The 19752-nt window shown below is 42.3% G+C and overlaps 1 long non-coding RNA gene across 2 annotated transcripts; it reads left to right on the forward strand.

Moving 5' to 3' along the window:
• The first annotated feature begins 686 nt into the window (after nucleotides 1–686).
• LOC128907883 (uncharacterized) lies at nucleotides 687–14031 on the forward strand. Of its 2 annotated transcripts, XR_008465777.1 has the most exons (4): nucleotides 687–798; nucleotides 4247–4992; nucleotides 5334–5621; nucleotides 10760–14031. It is a non-coding gene; the product is annotated as an uncharacterized LOC128907883 (long non-coding RNA). The 2 variants fall into 2 exon arrangements; XR_008465776.1 differs by lacking the exon at nucleotides 687–798 and having other exon boundaries at nucleotides 3874–4992.
• The last annotated feature ends 5721 nt before the right edge of the window (nucleotides 14032–19752 follow it).

Consider the following 19752-nt stretch of genomic DNA (forward strand, 5'->3'; position numbering starts at 1 on the left):
ATTTAAAATACCTGATTTACAATGTTTCTTTACTTGGGGTGGAGATATGCACAGAAGTATTTGAAAACTTGGGCAGATAAATTTTTACCTTTACACTTGTGGATACTAAGAAAATTCCAGGTCATGAGCTTGTTCTAGGTACATTTTGAAATCTTTGTACCCTGCATTAAGCACCAATTAGAAATTGAAAGTGAAGAATAGTAAAGATTAATTTTTTCCACATATTTCTTATGATTGATATAAAAAGGCTATGTGACAGAAAAGAATTACAGACCAATAGCACCACTTCCCCTGTAATCTTTATCCCTTTCCTGACTAAGTGCTATCTGCTAATACAAATCCCCAAGATCCTGACCTCTCTTTTTTACTTTCCTTCCCTGCAAGCATGGTGGAGGAAATGATTCCTGTCACGTAGCCAAAGGGGGCATATTTACATGGCTCCGCATGATGTGATGAGGAAATCCTGTTGCAGAGAATTCAGGAGGAAAACAAGTAGGTTGCCTGTTCTGCCCCTCTTTTCTGGAAGTCCTGCCTCTGCTCCTCTACAGGTTTGCTTCCTGAATCGCCACTTCTGTGACTTTATCAGTACAGATCTCTTTGTTTCTCAATTTTCTTTCTCCATTTTTGAAAGTGGAGGTTTCCAGGACATTATTTTCCTTCCTGCTACCTTGCCATATATTAAGTGATCGTGTTGTTGTCTGCTACGGATTTTTGCTTTGCAGATTTTGCTTGTAGTACTGTTTTTTTTTGTTCCTCCACTGATCACCTTTAAGCTCTGCACCAAAGTAAGGAACAACTGTAAGTGCTTTAATTCTGTTCTCTTCTGGGCTGGGGGAAAAAGCCTCCACTGTAGACAGGAGGATATTATAATTTCAAATCCTAAAGCATTCAAATAGCTTTGGCTGTAACCTAGAGGAAACTAAACTTAGAGGCATTTAACGTTTGGTTTAAAATCCATTTAGTACATATATAGTACTGTGGTTAGTATTTTCTAGATTATATTATAAACAATATATGAAAACTGAGTGTGAGAGCTTTCCTTCCGCTACCAAGTCAATACCTACAAGGTATTGTAGGTACAAGAATTCCCTTCCCTACCGGCTTTGAGATCTGTAATCAAAATCATCAGTGAAATGCATCAATTGACTGGAAAGGAAACCTTTTATGAATGTAGGACCGTGTGTAAAATCAACACAGAGCTTACGCAAAAAAGCAATTTTTTTTAAATGCATGTGACAGTAAAAGCTACAGAGCGGTTATTAAGAAAGTACGATGCATGTGAGTGTCATTCTGCAGTTTCAAACCAGGAATATGCTCCTTCAAGGGCTAACTGTTCCTTCAGCTGGCGGCCAGGTCGCATGGGTTTAGAGCTGGATCTGATCAGAGACCACAGCTTAAGAACAAAAGCACTTTTCCATTGTAGCATTAGTTTTGGTCCTCAATGCTGTTCATTAAAAGCTTTATGCTTTGAGAACATTTAGGTCTAGATCCCGCTTCATGCCTCAGAGCCATTGCTACTTTGGTACAATGCACCATAGACTATTTTAAAAAATCTCTGCTTTCAGAGGGAGTTTATCTAAACAGCAAGATTTTATGTATTATTCCAAACCCATAATCCTACATTTATCTTTCGGTCTGTGTTTCCCATTTGTACAGTCTTTCAGAAGGGCATAGAAGGGACAGAGCAGGCCTCCAGTGATGGGATAAAATTTACCAAGATCAAATGATGGTGCCGTGTTCTGCCTTTTGCCAGTCTCAGGATATGGAGAGCCAGATCCAATTTCCTAGTCTGGCATCTCCAGCGTAGCAGTAATGTAGAAACACAAAGAACTAATGGTCAAAGCTTTGTCATACCAGTCAAAGAGATTGTGCAATCATTATTTGCTTACTTTTTTAGTGTTTTTCTTCATTCCAGTAATACTGGAATTTATCCAATGCAAAAACCATTTTTGACCTGCTTTAAGATATTTGGGCTGAAAACATGACATCTTGTGTTTAAGGTACGAACTACTAGAAGGATACTGTTGTGGAGAAACCAAGTCAGTCTTCCACGGTATAAAAGTGTACAACCCTATGGAATAGAAAGCTGTAGAATATGATAAACCTTTCAGGAGAAAATGCAAATTTCTCCTTAAAAATAATAAAAACATTTCAGTTTTCAGATTAGGAAGAGTCAAAAATACTAATGACCTCTCATTCTGTACTGCAGCTCTTTCCTCCTCTCTTCTTCAGGGTGCAATGTAAAAAGAGGTAGAAGTGCAGTACAAGGGCAAAGGCAAGAAATATTAAATACCTAAACATTCTTTAGTCTTTTCTTATTTTATTTAAAAACACCAAGACAAAATAAATTTAAAATTACATTGCAATTTTTTGTTTTATGAACAGATCTCTGTATTTCAGAAGGTGTATGAAGCTTACAGATGAGGAGACAATTAAAAAAGTCAAGAGATATGGTTCTAGTCCTGCCTTAACCACTTTGAAGGGAAAAAAAGCACAGTATAATTATGGAATGTCAAGTTCTCAAAGATCATGAGATCGGGGGTTTTTCCCTTCACAATTTACTTATAATAAGTATTTAGGGAATAGTGAACACCCTGAAAAGACCTGACTTGAATAAGAAGCCAGCACTATGAAAAGGTTGACTGACACTGCTCGTAAATACAGGAGCTTGGCTATTGGGTCTGTGATTTGGGGTGGTTTTCCACATGCCGCTGGGACATGGGAGTGGGGCTGTGTGGCTGCCCACCTCTGGGCATTGTCCATATGTCCCCTTGCCCCACGCGTGGCCCTTGGCTCGCTCAGCAACACTGTGGGATGGCAGCGTCTGCGCTGACTCTGCTCTGGCAGACGGGACGCTGCAGGATACAACACCTAGATGTAGCGGGATGAGAGGTGGCAGTGCGTGCTGATGGTGTTTTAAAGCTACATAGGTTATCTTTTATAGATTTGCTCAGTTAAACTATGAAAAAGACAATTTCTGCATGTTTAACTGCTACTTTATGAGACCATCAATTTTTAAGAGGGTTATATGACGTCTTGATCTGGGCAAACATCATTATTAGATAACTTCTACCTAGTTTTAAAAAGAAAATAACAACTACAAATAAAGTAATAAAAATGTGCAATAATAAAAACCCTTAAGGATTTTGTGTGTGTGAGGGGAAGATTTAGGTTCAGTTTTGACTGACAGGAGAAGAGGGAACTGTAGATCTCCAACATAAATCATTTTCCCTTGCTCATCATAAAGTTTAATTTTCAAGTAGTTCAGCCTCAGATTACTGGAAATAATTTCTGTCTCCCCTCTAGATAACGTTGATGAGACAGCTGTAGATTTAAGGGTCATTAAAGAATTCTTATTCACAAAATTACGCACTTACCTTTAATCACATATTTAATTCTCATTGAAGGTAATGGGGCTTAGAAATGTTCTTCAGTCCTTTTGCTTTCAATAGAACTCTAACATTTTCGTCGACTGTACATTTCCTTAAATGTTTTTCTTAACTGGGGACTTTCCCATCTTCCTGCTCCGCAGGATCAGCCTCCAGGTCATTTCCCTGTGGCGGGTTCCAACTTCCCAGGTACAGGGGGCAGAGAGGCAGGATCAGTATGGGGAGCAGGGTGAAGCTTTACTGCCTCGCTTTACTCTGTAATGGGAGAGACACTATATGCACCACTGGGGATAATGTATACACATATGGGAGAAGGTCTGGAGCTTCCCTGGGACGTCAGTTTCTGAATCACCGCTCATGTGGCACAGGTAACAAGGTACATGTATTGTGCCTTGTTTTTCCTGCTGCAGATACAATTAAATGTTTTTTCCCCCTGCTTTTCTACAGATTTGGACAGAAGGAGGATGATTTCCATTATTATTTTTCTGCTATAAATGCCTTTTATGTATAAGTATTAGTTAGCATCTGATAAATGATTTTCAGTTGTTTGTCTTCAGCATCCCTTTGGTCCTGGTGTGTTTTCTGCTCCCAGGGAAATTTTCCATTTTGTACATCAAGCTAAATGTCCTCAAAAGCACACAAGATAGTAAAATCCTGATATGTCATTTTAGAAGGTTTTACGAAGAGTTGTAATGATTATTGTTTACTATTTTATTTAAAAAAGAAGCGCCATCCAGGGACAAAGGAAACAACTCTTTCGGTTTAACCGGTCAAATGACATTCCAGGAGAATTAACGTCACTGGGGGTCCCTAGTGACTGAAACTTCAAAACGTTTGGCTTCTCTCTGTTTATTTAGTGACAGAAAATGTGGAATGCTTTTGTCAAATTTTTTGGAAGACACTTAATGGTGAGTAATCTGAGTTTTCTGTCTGTTTTTCCATTCCCTGTGAAATTCAGTAGTAGTACCTAAATGCATGTGTGGTGTACTTCTAGCCACACAATAAGAAGAATAAATGAGTCTGTAGTGAAAATATCTGAATATAAGGCCAAGATTCAGAGCCATGGGGTAGCCAAAGGGAAACACGGGTAAATGGATTTTATCTACTTCAATGTGGAGCAATAAATAAATTATTTATTTATTGCTACCTATCAAATAGGCAAGTTTACCTAAGTTTTCATTTACCAAATAACCAGTTTGTCTTGTTTTAAAAAAAAATTATCACTACATCACTGGAAGGAAATAACATAGTTTAATTTTGTTTTTCTTTGCTACCATGTAGAAATGTCCTAACTTGGTTTCTTTCAATTTGTAAAGGAAGAACCATAGTACTAACAATTCTTAATTGTTATATTGCTTAAAGATTGGAAAGAACCATAGCTGTCACCCTGGTTCACGGAAGTTCTGTTAGCACAGAGAAACACTTCTATGCACCAAGGTCAGGCCGTAGCTGAATGTGCCACCTACAGAATGGCTCTGCCTGACCTCTGCCAGGACCAGCCTTTCCTTGGTGCTGGTAGAAGAAACTTGGGGTTTCCTCAGGACCTTCGAGGAGGGTTTGTTCTTCATGAGTTTTCCTCTGGACCTGCGTGTACTTCCGCATGGTGAGTGCTCGCTTTGCAAACCTAACCATCCCCCTGAAAGCTCCAGAACGAGAGACCTGTGGGATCCCTCTCTTATATCCCAAGGGACCCCACCTGGTACCACTCTTAAAAGTATACCCAGGCCTGGGTTAGCCAGAGCTTTCCAGCGCCAGGAACATGGCTGTGAACACCTCCCTTGGGTTTACATGCAGGGTAAGCATGGGATGGCTGGGGCTCCAGGTGCGAGTCCTGTCCTCAGGGTAGCAAGTCAGGAGACAAATGCTGCACACTATTTCTGTCAAGAGACAAAACCTGTTGTTGTTATTCAGTTCCAAGAATAACTTCGTTCTTTTCTCCCACAGAGGCTGAGGTGAAGAAGATGTCCCTGATGCTGCAGGCAGGAGCCTCCCTGCGGGCTCCATGCCCCAAGGCAGTGCAGAAGTCACACCAGCTTCTTTTGACAAAAGAGTTGCTGAGCAACTCTAGAATAGCCTGAAGCACCTCATTTAAAAACAAAATAGAGCAGGCCTTAGGCTTAGCACTTATCCACGTTTGGCCCTCTGAAGAAACCTACCTCAGCTGCAGCTGCTGTGCTTCTCTGTTCCAGCCCACCCAGTCAGCCCCATGAGACGTGAGTGAGCTCTGCCCAGGTAACTACCCCCCCAGTTGCCTTCAGCAGCACTGCATGGTCCAGAAACCAGGAACCGTTGCCCCTCCTGAAGGGTCTCCCCAGCCCACCCTGTCTTCTCCTCTGGTCCAGTAGGAGCTCTAAACCCTCGGTTTCATGGAGCATGTAGAGGGATGCCATCCTTAAGGCATTCCAGGGCAACAGCTCTGCTCTGTGTTGCAGCAGTGTGTATGGAATCAACAAAGAAATACTGGTCCAAAATCTGCTCCCCCGCATCCTGTATATTTTCTATATATCTTCTATATGTCCTTGCTCTCCAGAACAAGACTGATTGCCTGAGGGGGGCACTCCTTTTCTCCCAGGAATGCCACAGCTCAGGAGAAGAGGACTTTGCCATGACTAGGACCCTTGCCAAAGGCCAGTGGAGGAAGAGGAGGGTGGTGAGGATGAGGAGGACAGAGCATTTGATATTAGGTGGCGCTTACACTAGTGGCAGTGGAGTGGGGCAGCGTGGTAGGTACAACACAATATTTTGTATTCAGATAAAAAACATGGATGTTAGAGTTGTCTCTGTCTGAGTATTCATGCATCTGTGCTACAAACAGGGCTGGTGCCTGTTTAAGGTGGCCAGCTGGCTAGAATAAGGTCCGATTACTTTTATTTTCTTTTGGACTGGGGGTGGGAAGGAAAGGAAAACAAGGACCTGCCCTGGGACGAAATTAGAATCAGACGCACACACTTGTGGGATGCCAGCCAGTGAGGTACGATGTTATTGTCTTGAGTTTTTCCAGCTCCACTGAAACTGGCTGTGAGGGAGATTTTTGTCAGCTGCTAATCACCAGTAATGGAGAAGAGCTCAGGATGGAGAAGGGAGGGGAGATACTCTACATCTGAGGCAAGGAGCCGGGGGTAGTCCAGCCATCGCAACCACATTACCCAGGCAGGTCTCTGCTGGGGTGGTGTGGGGAAGGCATGTTCTGACTCTGCCCATAGCCCATTCCTGGTGAGAAGAGCATGTTGGCTCAGCTCTGGTGAGCAGGACATCTCCGCACAGCTGTTCTGCAACTGGATGTGGCAGTGAGGTGGGACTCTGCTGTCATACAGAGCGTATGAAGAGGCTCAGCAGTTCAGCTGAGTGAGCAGTGGCAGTGCTGGGGTGCAGACACAGGCTGACCAGTCTGTGCTGCTTCATGAATCCTTCAGTGGACTTGGGCTTCTGTTACTCCTTAAGCCTAGAGGGTGTGCAGACCACCTTGGAAGTTGGAGGACTAGGTGCCCTCAAGATTTTTTTCCCAATAACCAAGCTAGAAAGCTCTTTTTCTGACTCCAGGTGGCTAGATGCAGTCAGAAGTTGCAGAAGCTATCCTTGAAAGCACTGGGAGAGACAGCCTGTGAGATCATACCAGCCTTGTCATCTCACCTTGGTCCCATGCTTGCACACCTGCTTGTATACTCTTTGCTGTCTTTACATTGACTGCCATATATATTCTGGTTTAGCAGCAGACAAAACACGTAAAATACAGTAACTAGGGAGCCACCATAGAAGAGAAAAGATAAAAAACTTGTTTAGGAATAGGAAACAGAACTGGAAGAAACAGTCAGTCTTTGAAGGCAAGAGGACTTTACCGATGTAGTTCAGATCCGTCCAGAGATCTGTACTGTTCAATGTATTCATAGGCAACCATAGTTCAGTCAGTGGCAAAGAAAGATTGCGTATGATCCTAATTTGTTTGTGTATGATCCTAATTTCTTTAAGGTAGTAAGGCTAACTGTGGGATGCAGGAAGAGTTCACAAGACTGAGTGAGCTGGCAGCAAAATGGCGGATGAAATTCAATGTATGTACACGTAAAGTAAGGAGGTGATTCTTTCCACTGTGAGATGTGGATCTAACTTGTCAATCAAAAGAGGCAGATGTTAAAAGAGGATCTGGAACAAGTTCATAGAGGAGATATTAAATGCATAGAAGCTATATCTAGCCCTGAAAATCCCCAAGCTGGAAATAATTGATGGCTGGAAGAGCATTAGACGTATGCATTGCACATACTTGTCGTGTTCTTACTTTTCCCTGAGCAATCTTTTATGACTAGTTTTGGCAAGAGCACAACGGGCTAGATGGACTGCTCCACAGCAAGCATTATACAAAATAAACCGTGAGCACGGGTGGCATAGTGCTTGCTGTTCCTTCCTGTCTTCCTGCCTTCCTTCTTTCCTCCTCTCCTTAATGCAAGAACTGTGTAAAAATGCTGAAGGTTAAACAGACCTTTAAAATTTTCAGCAGCTGCTATTTGGAGGAGGGAAGAAAACAAACCCTGCACAATCACTGAAAGTAGGTATTTCCAAAAGGAAACTTTTAATTTCCTGTGATGCTCCCTTAGCATCCATTTGTTGCAGACGTGGGCAAGAGGAGACAGGGTTACATTCACTGAAAGACAAAAGGCGACCAGGGCAGAGAACAAATTGCTCCCTGTTAGTGGGATGATTTAGGGTTTTATTTTATATAAATGGCAACACTGTTGTAATTGTGATAGTCTAAGAATGCAGATGCAGCAATTTTTGAAGAAGAAATAATACCTATTGTTAGGCTGACTGATACTGCAGCAAAACCCATTGGGCTGTGCTGGAGCAAAGGCACCGTGGCCTTGGGCACACACAACCCTTCCTCCAGGCTCGGACAGACGCCTCTGTCTGGGACACACAGGCCTTTCTTTACTCTGAATCAGGAGCTTTTCCCTGAGATGGAAAGCAGGACTTCTGTGCCTGAAAGCTTGCTTGTTTTCTGCAGCTCTATGAGCTGGTCTAATACGGGAAATCATGCCTCACTTAGCTTGCTTGTATCTGTTAGGGATCTCATAGATGAGGTGCCGGGAGACTGCGTGCAAGAGATTTCAGCACTGTTTTTGGATACCGTGAGGCTATTTAAATTTTTCTGCAAACAACTTTTGTGCACTGTTTACATTGAGGCTTTGTGAATGGGACTTGATAAAAATAAAGAATACGGAACCTAAGATGAGAAACTGTCATCAAAAAACGTTGATACACTCAGTAGCAGTCTTAGATTATTGAGTCTCCCCTTCAGACTGAGCCCTGGCCAGCTTGGGCTCAGAGCAGCCAGCATGTATCATTTGGAGCCCCTTGGGATGAACAGTCTGTGGGCTTCATCTGTGCTGCTGGCTGTCTTGGGAGGTGGGGATGTAGTGCAAGACGTGGGCAAGGAGACACAGCTTGTCCTGTTGTCAGTTGTCTGAAATTACTCTTTCAAGGAGTATATACGGAGCCAGGATAGTCCCATTTTGCAAATCGAGGAATGCAGGCAGGGAGCTTTGCCTGTCTGCTTTTCTGTTTCCCACTGAATCGCTTTGATGTGGATCCTCCACATCTTGAGTGAGCTATCTAATAAGTCACCTACTGTGTAAAAGCTGGGTACAGTTCCTCCTCCCACTGTATTTTTTAATGAAAATAACCATGGCATCTGCTTTAGTCAAGCCTTCAGGGACATAGCTTGTCTCTTCTCATAATAGGGCTTGGGAGGAAAATAAGAGCGAAAATTTACCTAGGTTACCGAAAAAATATGTAGGGAATTTTTCAGTTCAGACAACGTTTGATTCAGCCCTGACCAGGAGTTTCATTTCATCTAACATTGGTCATCTAAAAGGGAAGCATCTGGTCTAGTCCTGACTTTCTCCCAAGCAATGGAGAAAGTACCTTGCAACAGGAAGGCGAGTCATCCCCTCTCATTTAAGTCCCCGTTTAGGGGTGGGGTAGGAGAAGCCCACTTTTCTTCACTTCTGCCAGTCTGTAGAGCAGGTCCAGGACTACCTTTCTATGCACAGAATTTCACTGATGCTAAATACCCATTATTCAGATGGTCTCACAATTATGCATTGTGAGTTATAAGTATGCACAGGCTAAAAAATATAATGGTCAGGTAAAAAGCAACCACAACTCATTACTGGTCTCTAGGAAAAAATGCAAAAAATCCTCAGGTACTCACTCTGAGGTAGAAAAAAATCCAAAACACTTCTGTGAATTATTTGTTAGCCAAGGCCTTCAATCAAGAGCACCTTCTCATTACCATAGAAGATAAATAGAAGTGATAAACCCTGCAAAAAATACAATTCCACAAGGTCAATTTTCTATGGGAAAAAACATTTAAATTTCTGTCTTTTATTTTAAAGACAGAATGTCTGTGATTCCAAGCACATCATAAAATTAGCAAAAGAGATCTGTAATATGTGGTTTAACTCTGATAATGGCATCAGAGACACCTGAAATGTGATGCCAAGGCTGCATTAGAGTCTGTAAGTCAGACACTACAGAAGGCATAGCCTCCAAAAGCTCAGTTTGAGAAAAGAAACTGTGTCTGACCACGACAAAGTACCCTGTGTGTGGGAAATGAAACATCAGCACATATGTTACAGTTTTGGACAATAGGTACTCCTGGTAAATGTTGCTGGGAGCTTTCTTTTACTAGTTCTTTTATACTTGAGGGAGCATTTGTGGTGGATTCCTGTATTAAAATCTGCTGAAGCTATCTTCTTGGTTCATTTTTTAGAATATCTTTCAGAAAGTTATCTCATGGTGCAACGTTTGAGCCACTTTAATCAGGTCGGAGATAATCTTACAAAAGCGGCAACTTTTGGGGGATGCAACCATTATTGCTACACTATTTGCAAATTAAGTTTAAAAAGGTCAAAAGAGAAGCATCCTGTAACAGACCTTGTGCACACGAAGAAGTGACAAGAACAGACATGTTAAGGTAGCAAAGTTATTTTTCTTTTTTATGTCTAAACTCCATGCCTCTACTGGACGAATGTAAAATTATCCTGATTGCTCTCCAATTCCCGTCTTTCAAGCTGACCTATCCCAGCAGTCCTAGTAGCCTGTTTTCCACTTGGCTGCCCCCTCTGCACTCACCAGCACTTATGCCACGCTGATCTCATAATCCTAGAAGGTGTTTATGTCACACAAAGCAGTCAGAAATCTTTTATTTAAGACATATTTCTGCAGTTGGAACGTACAGGTAAGATTAAGAACATTGTTTGATGTTAAAGTCCTTATATCTTGCCTACATATAACACAAAATTATTCAGAAACGTTTAAAAAAAAATGGCTGACATTAAAGTTCAAGCTATTTTCTCATTATTTCTATCATCCTTTAGCCATCCTCATGTGTTCAGCTTTGCAAGACTTCTTCAGAGAAAATCAATCTGGTCCTACAGCCCCCTCTCCTGTGCATTTATCATCAGTGCAAGAAACTCAGCAATTTGGTCGGCTCTGTAACATTTGTTTCCTGCATACTTACGAAGGGACTTAAAAGTTTGCTCATTATTCCAGGCTTGAACAGTTTGTACCCAGTAGTGAATTTATAGTCATTGCACCTCAGTGCATTAGGGGTGTACTATTAAAGTGAGCAGCTGAAAAGAAGGCAGAAGCAGCTACATTTTTTCAAAAACTTATGAAGATCAGCACCTGCTGGGTTATTCAGAAATGCCTGAGCAGGCTAAGTATCTAATTTTCAAAGGGAGTTCATTAGAACCTGTTTATGCTTATTTGTCTGTCTGCTAAATGCCAGCCTTCACCCTGGGGCTTCTGAACACCTTTGAAACTCTGCTGGAGAAGAGCTGCGTGTTTCGGCTCCGCTGGAGGCATTAAACTAGTTGAGAGCAGGATTTCATTTTTCAGTGTCACCCCAAGGTCAAGCAGAACTTGCCTAGTAGAATCGGAGATTAAACCAGGGATTTAATCAGGAAGCTATCATTCCTTAGGTAAAAGATGAAGCTAATTTTATATTCATATTTACTGTGCTGATGGCTCTCCCTCAAAGCGGCCTCTGCCAGGCAGTCTGACCTCTGTCACACGCAGTTCAGTCATTAGTGTCACCACAGCTTCCTTCACCCAGGCAGCACAAGAGTGGCAAACTCCTGGCCAGATGATAACCAGTAGAGCCTTTTGTTCCCTGGCTGAAGCTTCACTTCTGTAACAAATTCATCCCAATTTCCTGCATTACTTATTCTCCCATTGTTTTCATGGGATGTTTATGTGTGTGACATACAGATACAACAGAGCCGCTGCCATCTGCCTTCTCAGGTCTGGAGCTGTCCCAGCTTACAAACAACTGCTAGAAGTGGGCGATATCTGTAACGCTAATGCAACTACTGCTTGGGTCAACAGCGTGACCTTAACTTAGCTTGGCAGCAGCAACATTACTTAGCAGTGTTCAGTGTTACTCAGCCTAAAATAGGCTCCAGCCAGACTGACAGACTTCTAACACATTGTTACATGGACTCCTTGTAATAAAGTTAAATCCAGGATTCCCACAGAAAGACCCATTTTGTTGATACAAAACTGGAAAAAGAGAGTGAGAAACAGGGTACCAATGCATGAGGTGATGTGTGGTTGGAAGAAGAAAGTGTCAGAGGTTACCATTTGGTGTTTCTGCAAGCCTGGACCTGGTTGTCTCATGTTGGCTAACCAGAAGAGAAAGATGTTAGGCACAGTGAGTGCCCAGCAGTGAGCAACTGGGTTTAAATGCCTTGGTCAGGATCATATAAACTCCATGATGGACGGTGGTACAGAATCTATTTCCCAGCTTTGATGCTGACAGAACTGGGGCAATGTTCAGTTCCCTTTCCTGTGAGACCACCCTGTCCCTTCCTGCAACTGCCAGCCTCATTCACTACACACTGTTCCAGTTCTGCAGCAGGAGATTTGTAAGGACACTGCCCTCCTTCACTGCACTGTCCCTCAGAGGTCTATCCTTATAGTGAACTCTGCGGAAAGAAAAAAGAGTGGAGGAACAAATATGGAAAACAGAGGTGAAATAATGTCTTTTTTTTACATCCTACAAAACCCTAGCAGAAGAACTGCAGAGAAACTATGGAGAAAATATAATACGGTTGTCATAGCCCAAAATGGAAAAAGATTTTTCATGCTGAGAACCTGGCATATCAAATCAGATAAGTAAGGAAAAGCCACAAGGAGATACAACATTACCACTGCAGGTGGAATATACAAATTATTTGGCTAAAAATTCAACAGTCTCTGCTGCACTTGCGGGATGGTGATGGACGTATAATTTGGCCAATTTTGGAGGAATTTTTCACATGAGTTATCAAAGATACCATGTTGAGACCAGTCCTCACTTGAGACCTCAGCATCACTATAGTGTCTCAATAAAGTGTTATAAAGACATTTCTAATACCAATAAACACATTGTCACCTGACTTCATTTTTTCAACGCATTAAAAAAAGTTTTCTCTGGGTGGAGAATTTATACAGAAATTGTCTTAAGGCTTTAATCAGCTGAAATAAGCTCTCTCCAATAGGATGATTTGGGTACATCTCGCTACACCAATATCACCAGCTCTGATTATCCAGCTTCACAAACCAACAAACTGTATCAACAGAGCTGCATCCATGTACTTACCTACTGCCAAAGAAAGTGGACTTTGTACCTACCAATCAAGCAGACTGGCATATCCTACTACACATTTTCTGCAGAATCGCATACTTTGTAGATATACTTATTCTAGTCTAAAACAAGATCGTGTCTTAGACATCGTGTTACACATTTTGCAATTCAAATAATCTTGCCTTTCTGAATTACCCTTGTGCAAAACACTATGACTGTAGAGCACAGTTGTTAAAAAAGAAGTCACCTTTGGAAAATAGTCACTCTGATGGGGGAAAAAAGGGAAACAGAAGTCCATAAGGAATTTGGGTTCTGACTGTATCACAGTTTAAAATAGAGGCTCCAGCTGCACTCCTAAATACGGCTTTTCCTTGCAATACATGGTTTACAACCTTTGGTCTCCCTTCTTGTTTTCTGTTGCTGGAGTAGGGCAGTACCGTTCTGCCAGGGCTGCAGCACCGCACGTGACTGCAAAGAACAGACTTTCATGCTTGGAAGGAGGGAAGTCTTCACGTACGTTGAGCCTGGGCGTGGGACATTCTGACAGTGACTTCACTGTTTGTGTCGATCTATATGAAGAGCTGCAAAATGACATTTCAGTTTAAGAAAGCACCAAGGTGGAGAAAAGCCTTGTTGCAGGCATGAAAAAGTTGTGATTTACTGCCTGTTGTTGGTAAATGGTTTATCACTGCTACTGTTCACCCATGCGTGGCCCTAAGTGCCAACGAGGACAAATGATGGTCAGTGCTAAGATAGCTCATTTGGTGCGAACAGCCAGTGCCAGCAGCCAGGAGGAAGCTGCTGTGACCTGGAAGTTCCTGCTGTGGTTCTTCTCCCTGACACCAAGGCCTTGTTACTTCTGTTGCTCAGAGCCACAGAGAAAGTGTCCCCAAACTCAGCTTAGCCAGGTAGCTGTCAGGACAGCCAGCCATGAGGCTGCTGGACTGGGGTCCTCCTGCTGCTCCCTCCCAGGCCCCAGCCCTCTCCTGTACCGTGTACCCCAGGGACCCCAACTGTGTCTCAGAGATGTTCTGTTTATTATTTTGAGTCAAAACTACTGTGGAGAACATTATTTAAGTCAATAAATTTTAAGGAAAAACTAGACATGAACTATTGAGTTTTGCGGAATGGTGCTTTTCATTTCCCACCTCATCCATCATCCTCAGGAAACCCCCAAACTCAGTGCTCCTCTGCATGCCTGCCCTAGTGAAGCTAATCTGAAGGTGATCTCCAGTGAGGCTGCAGAGGAAGTACACTGGTTAGTCCCCTTTTACCTTAAAATAAAATGAAAAGAGAACACCCTCTTTTATTTAGTACTAAAAGGATGACTTGGGACACAAAAGCGTGCCCTCTTCTGCCTGCAGCAACACACTCTTTCCCCCTCCAGAAACATCTGGCCCAGGTTGTGGAGTGGTAGCATACCAGTGAGAACAACTTAAATCCCTCTTGTTGAAGTTATGCTGCTTCCCATGAAATAACAAGCGCTTCACAGGAATCGGAAGACAAAGAGAGCACTGTTGCAGCTGAATAGCTGGGATAACCCCAAGCTTTCCCTTCTTGGCTCCAAGGGCTGCTCACTGACTTCACACTGTGTAACATACAGGCATGAGTGACATGAATAGAGAGCGCTCAGAGGAGAGACGGGAACCCAGGGATTCCTCTGTCAACATCAATCCCTATCATATTTCTTCTGGTTTTCCTTCCCCTCCTCCCCCAATGTTTTCTTCTCCTTTTCTATGCTGCGACTGAAGGAAAAATTGATAGGGGACAAATTTCAGTTCTAGTGAAAGCACTGGATTTTGGGAGGCTGGAGACGTTCAATTATTGCTTTTAAAAATCACTGCTTGGGAGAAAAGCCATTATAAAACCAAAAATCATTGTACCATTTAAACATTTCTGACCAATTAGACTAGTAATTCATGTGTATAAAGAAAACAATATCTCTATACATTATACATTATGGATATCATGGTATTCATTAGCAGGGGAAAAAAGCATATAGCAATGAAATGCAGCATTAGAAACATTTTAAAGACTTTTTCATTTGCCAAATAAGTACTGCAGGGTTTTTGTGGAGGGTACAATTTAAGGACACCCTCCTGATCTTTACTGAGATTTGGGAGGGGGGGAAGAGCAAATGTGTATTTTTGTCCTTCTTAGGGTTTTTGTTTGGTTGGTTGGTTTTTGTTGGTTTGGGGTTTTTTTTGGAGTCATTACTCTCTTAGTGCTTCTTTTGAGAGTCTACATGAGCTGTACATAATAGTATCTTAGCTTATTTATGGATGCATTAAGTATCTTTTAAAGTTCAGTGCATTCTCTTCCCTCCAAGCTACTCAAGCCCTTTTATTACTTTGTTCTTCTGAATCACTAACAATATTTTACCCTACTCTGATCATTACACAAAAGTAGCTATTATACGGAAACAAAGATATGAGGGATCACATTCTCTTATTTTCCTGGAATGAAAGCCTCATTAACCAGGCTAATTCTGCCTTGCCAACTGCTCATTTTGACCCTGGTCTGGAAATATATAATGATGTCATGCGTAGCACATCACTAAAACTTGGAGACTGAGTTTTGTTATGTATGATCCCAGTGGGATATCTAGCTCAATGGGACTCTCATACCTGCTGAGAGTCTCTAATGTAATTCAAAGACAGAAGCAGAGTTAAAAGCTCGGAAAAGAAGTATCTGTTGTATTTTATCACTGCACACAATCAGATTGGGTGGGAATAAGCTAGCCATGAATCAATTAACATTTTCAATTAGTAGAAAGGGCCTAACTATGGGAGTGGGAAGGTTCAGAGGCAGCATGATTTGGCAGCAAAACAATCTGACCAGTTTTAAAGGAGTTTGATAACTATTCGATCACTTGGGTTAGTGGAGGACTAGGAGAGCCCACCCTCTGCTCTGTTCCCACTCCGTGGGTGCTTGGTGCGTGGCTATTGCAGAAAGAGTTTCAGCTGACTCTGTGCCCTTGCCTTGTTTCCTCTGCGTCCACGGTGATTTTCTACATGGGTCTAGGTACTGCAGTGGTGAGGTTAAACTGTTCTGATCTTTCTTCGTCACTCAGAGTGCATTCCCAGTTCAATGTCTATCGATATCTTTCTCTCACAGGGGGCTTGCAGCGCTCTCAGATCATGCCCTGGACTGCTGCCTCCTGTGCCTCTGTGGTTACCTAAGAGGTCTAACTTATTTGTCATGCCTGCAACACTCTGGGAGCAATAACTTTGCTTCAGAAATAAAAGTTATTACATAATTATTTATTATACAAAATCACAGAACTTAAAGCAATACAGTTACGCACATTCACTTCTAGTTCACAACTTTCACGTCCCAAAGCCTTCAGTCCTTGAACGCTGCCTTACGTAATGGCAAAATTGTCTTTGCTCTGGAATTTATCATCTAAAATCTAGACCGGTCCTTTGATGTCTTCACTTAGATAAAGCCACTGCTGCTTAGCTGTCTATAGCCTTCTGCTGTGAATGACTACTTCCATCCAGCACCAGCAAACAAATCCTGCGACATGATGGAGACAGAATGGAAGAGCTGTGAATTGAATAGCTCCTACCGTCATTTTACAAATGTACATCAGAAATCCCACAGCCTTTATGCTTATCTTTCCAAAACTCTTTTTTCTCCCTTGTTAATAGGTAAATAAAACCTTTTAGATGGAAGCTTTAACAGTTCAGTGAAGGTGTTTGTTATGTCTGACCAGAGCCAGGGCAGCAATCGCACTGACCTGTGAAGGAAAGAATTAAATGGAGGTGTTGAACAAGTAGCATTGTATAGAGTGGCTGGATGGTTTTCAGACACATGAGCTCAGGTTCAGCTCCAGAAGACATCTAAATTCAAATGTCTACATATAAGTTTGGTGTCTGGACTTCCACTATTGTGAGAGGCATTTAGGGTGTCATTCAACAGAGCAAATGGGTGTCTTATTTGGGGCAAAGAATGAACCAAAAAACTCCACAGACAGTATTGTCTGGTGCCTTGACTCAGTTGCCTGAACACAGAAGTCTGATGATCCTTGAGATGTCTGCAATGGTTTGGCTGATATGACACACCAGCTGCAGAGACCCATGCCCTTCTGGAAGAACAGCTGGAGGCCAGTGGGGCACTCCTGGGTGTATTCCTTGTCTCTGTGCATGAATGTTTCAACAAAAGTACGGAATCCTTGAATTCCACTGGTAGCTAGCTCACGTGCAGAGGCTTAAATAGATTTCTTAATCTGGAACTGATTCATACCTGTAATGTTTCTTTCCTGGGTATGAGAATACTTGATGAGAAATGAAGCACAGCTAGATGGCTGCAGCTGTCTCTTGCGTGGAATGGGAAAAGCCTCCTGCTATCTGACATAGATCCTGGGGAGTACCGACCACTCCATTCCCTACTGAGACTGAGCATAAGGGAGAAGTGCTACCAGGAATTGGGTGGATACCGAGCCCGTACAAAGGCATACGGTGAGCACAAGAACAGGTCCTGCCTCTTGCAGCTCCCAGGAGATCTTCTGAGTCTGGGAAGAGGAACGGGCATAAAGCCCAACCTCAGCAGAAGTACCGTGGAGGCTCTGCAGCCAGTCCCCCCCTCCTGTGCTGTCTAGCTGAAGGTCACTGCCTGCATACATTTTGCAGCAAATGCCTTCAACTTTTATTCTTTCATCAATAGATGGCACTAGGCAGTTAGCAAGAACCATGCCTGTTTATGATATTTTTGATTGGTAAGTAAGTAGACTATCTGTTTCAGTACTCAGTACCATGTACTTTATATGGTTTAAGATCATATTTTCACAGATTCTACCATGCTTTCGAAGTTTTCTTAGTTATAAAGGACAAAAGATGTAACAAGAAGCTGGCAGTTCTGACAAACAGCCTCAGTAATGGTACGCATGAAGATTCTTTAATTAAGAGTGTAAGCATGGCCTGTAATGGTAGTTTTCTCTGTGAAAAATCTGACCCAATCTTGATTTGCCTGAGTTTTCTTTATATCTATAATTTCAGATCAAGCTCCTTAGCACTATTCTGAGCTGCAAGAAACACTTTGAGGCTATTGACAGGCTAAATTTTCCAGTTGAATGGTGTATACTGGAAGAAGAATACTTCCTTGTGAAGAAGGAGAGGGGTAAAGGGAAATGTGATAATGGGGGAATCCTATGAATTACTGATCCCGTGAATAATGTGAATCTATCACGTGCGATCAGGAGGGTAGGCAGATGTGATATCGCTAGGTTTCTGAGAAGAGACAGAAAATCTCACCTGTAACTCTACAGCTTTTTCCATCAGGTCGAAGTCGTTAATCTCTCTGCAGCATGTCTCATTCACTGTGTAACTGTGTGATTGTTAAAGAATAGCAAGGGGAGAGCTGATAAGCTACTTTTAGCTCTTGTAAAAAACATTTGTGGACCAGGATTAAGATTTCTTGATGGGATCAAGATAAGGTATATCAAAAACCCGAAAGAAGGTACAATAAGACCAAGGGGAGAAGACCCTTCTATTTGTGTCCGATATACAAGGTACAAAGTGCTGTTTAGTCTGTCTGGCCTGGGTCTGGTAACAGACCCAGCTGTTGTCTCAGCAGACTGTATACGCAGCACTCTGTTAATGATCCAAAGCTATTTTATCCACGCAAGTTTGTTTTATGTATAAAAAATATTAAGGCAAATTTAATTTTACTTTTCTCCCAAACTAGATTAACATATAATCCTTGGAGCAGCTGCTGTTGTTGTGCTTTTTTTTTTTTTTTTTTTTTATGAGGCTGTCCCATATGTTTTACTCTTTAGGGCAGTCTAATCTGAGCGTTGGAACCTGCCTGAATGTCATCTCGCAGGCACAATGCTGAGTGCAAGAGAACCTGGAATCAAATAGCGAAGAGCTCAATGGAAGGTGTAGGTTTCCCATTTCTTTATTTCACCTACTACATTATTAAGGCAAGGCGTTTTGGTCTGTCTAAATGCATCCAGTGCTGGGCTGAGAGATAACTCTTCCTTGTTCCAGCTACTGCTATCTACAGTATGTGCTGGGACTGTTCCTGCGTTATGATTTAACACTGATGATGCTCTGGTGCTATCATGAATGATGGAGATCAAAAAGGCATCAGGAGGTGCCTTCTTTTGCTTATACTTGCTGGGTCTGGCTCCCCTCCTCTTCTTGTATTAAAGAGCTACAAGCAACAAGCGGCCTTAGTTTGGAAGGAATACACCTTGCCACAGTCATTAACTGCTTTTAAAAATAGAATCACAGCATTCACGAGTGAAGAAAAAGCTGTAGATGCTCTGTGTTTGGATTGCACTCCCGCCTTTAATTAGGGTGTTGCACAAAATTGTAATCTCGAAATTAATTCAAATTGACTTGGAAAGGGAAACTTGTCACCCAGATTGAAAGCTGACTGCAACACCATAAACAAAGGGCGATAGCAAATACAGATGTACCCCATTCAAAGCCAAAGGCTTGTGGCCATTCTGAGAACTGGTACCATTTAACAATTTAGCGAATAATCTAAAGCGAGGAGCAAAGGTTTTAATTGCCTCTTGGCTGAAACTCAGGGCTGGAACAGAGCGTCTCTAGGGTTAAAACATGAGGTTGCTACACGTCCTGAGCTGTAGATGGGGGCTGGAAACTGCTCGTCTGCTCTACAAGTTGAAGTTTTAGGGGAGTCTTTAGCTTCCATGCAGCAACGGTTGCATGGAATACAGCAGGTCACATTGATACTATACATACTGCTGAGATATATAGGTACCGGGAA

The sequence above is a fragment of the Rissa tridactyla genome, chromosome 3 (genome assembly GCF_028500815.1).
Source record: "Rissa tridactyla isolate bRisTri1 chromosome 3, bRisTri1.patW.cur.20221130, whole genome shotgun sequence".
NCBI lineage: Eukaryota > Metazoa > Chordata > Aves > Charadriiformes > Laridae > Rissa > Rissa tridactyla.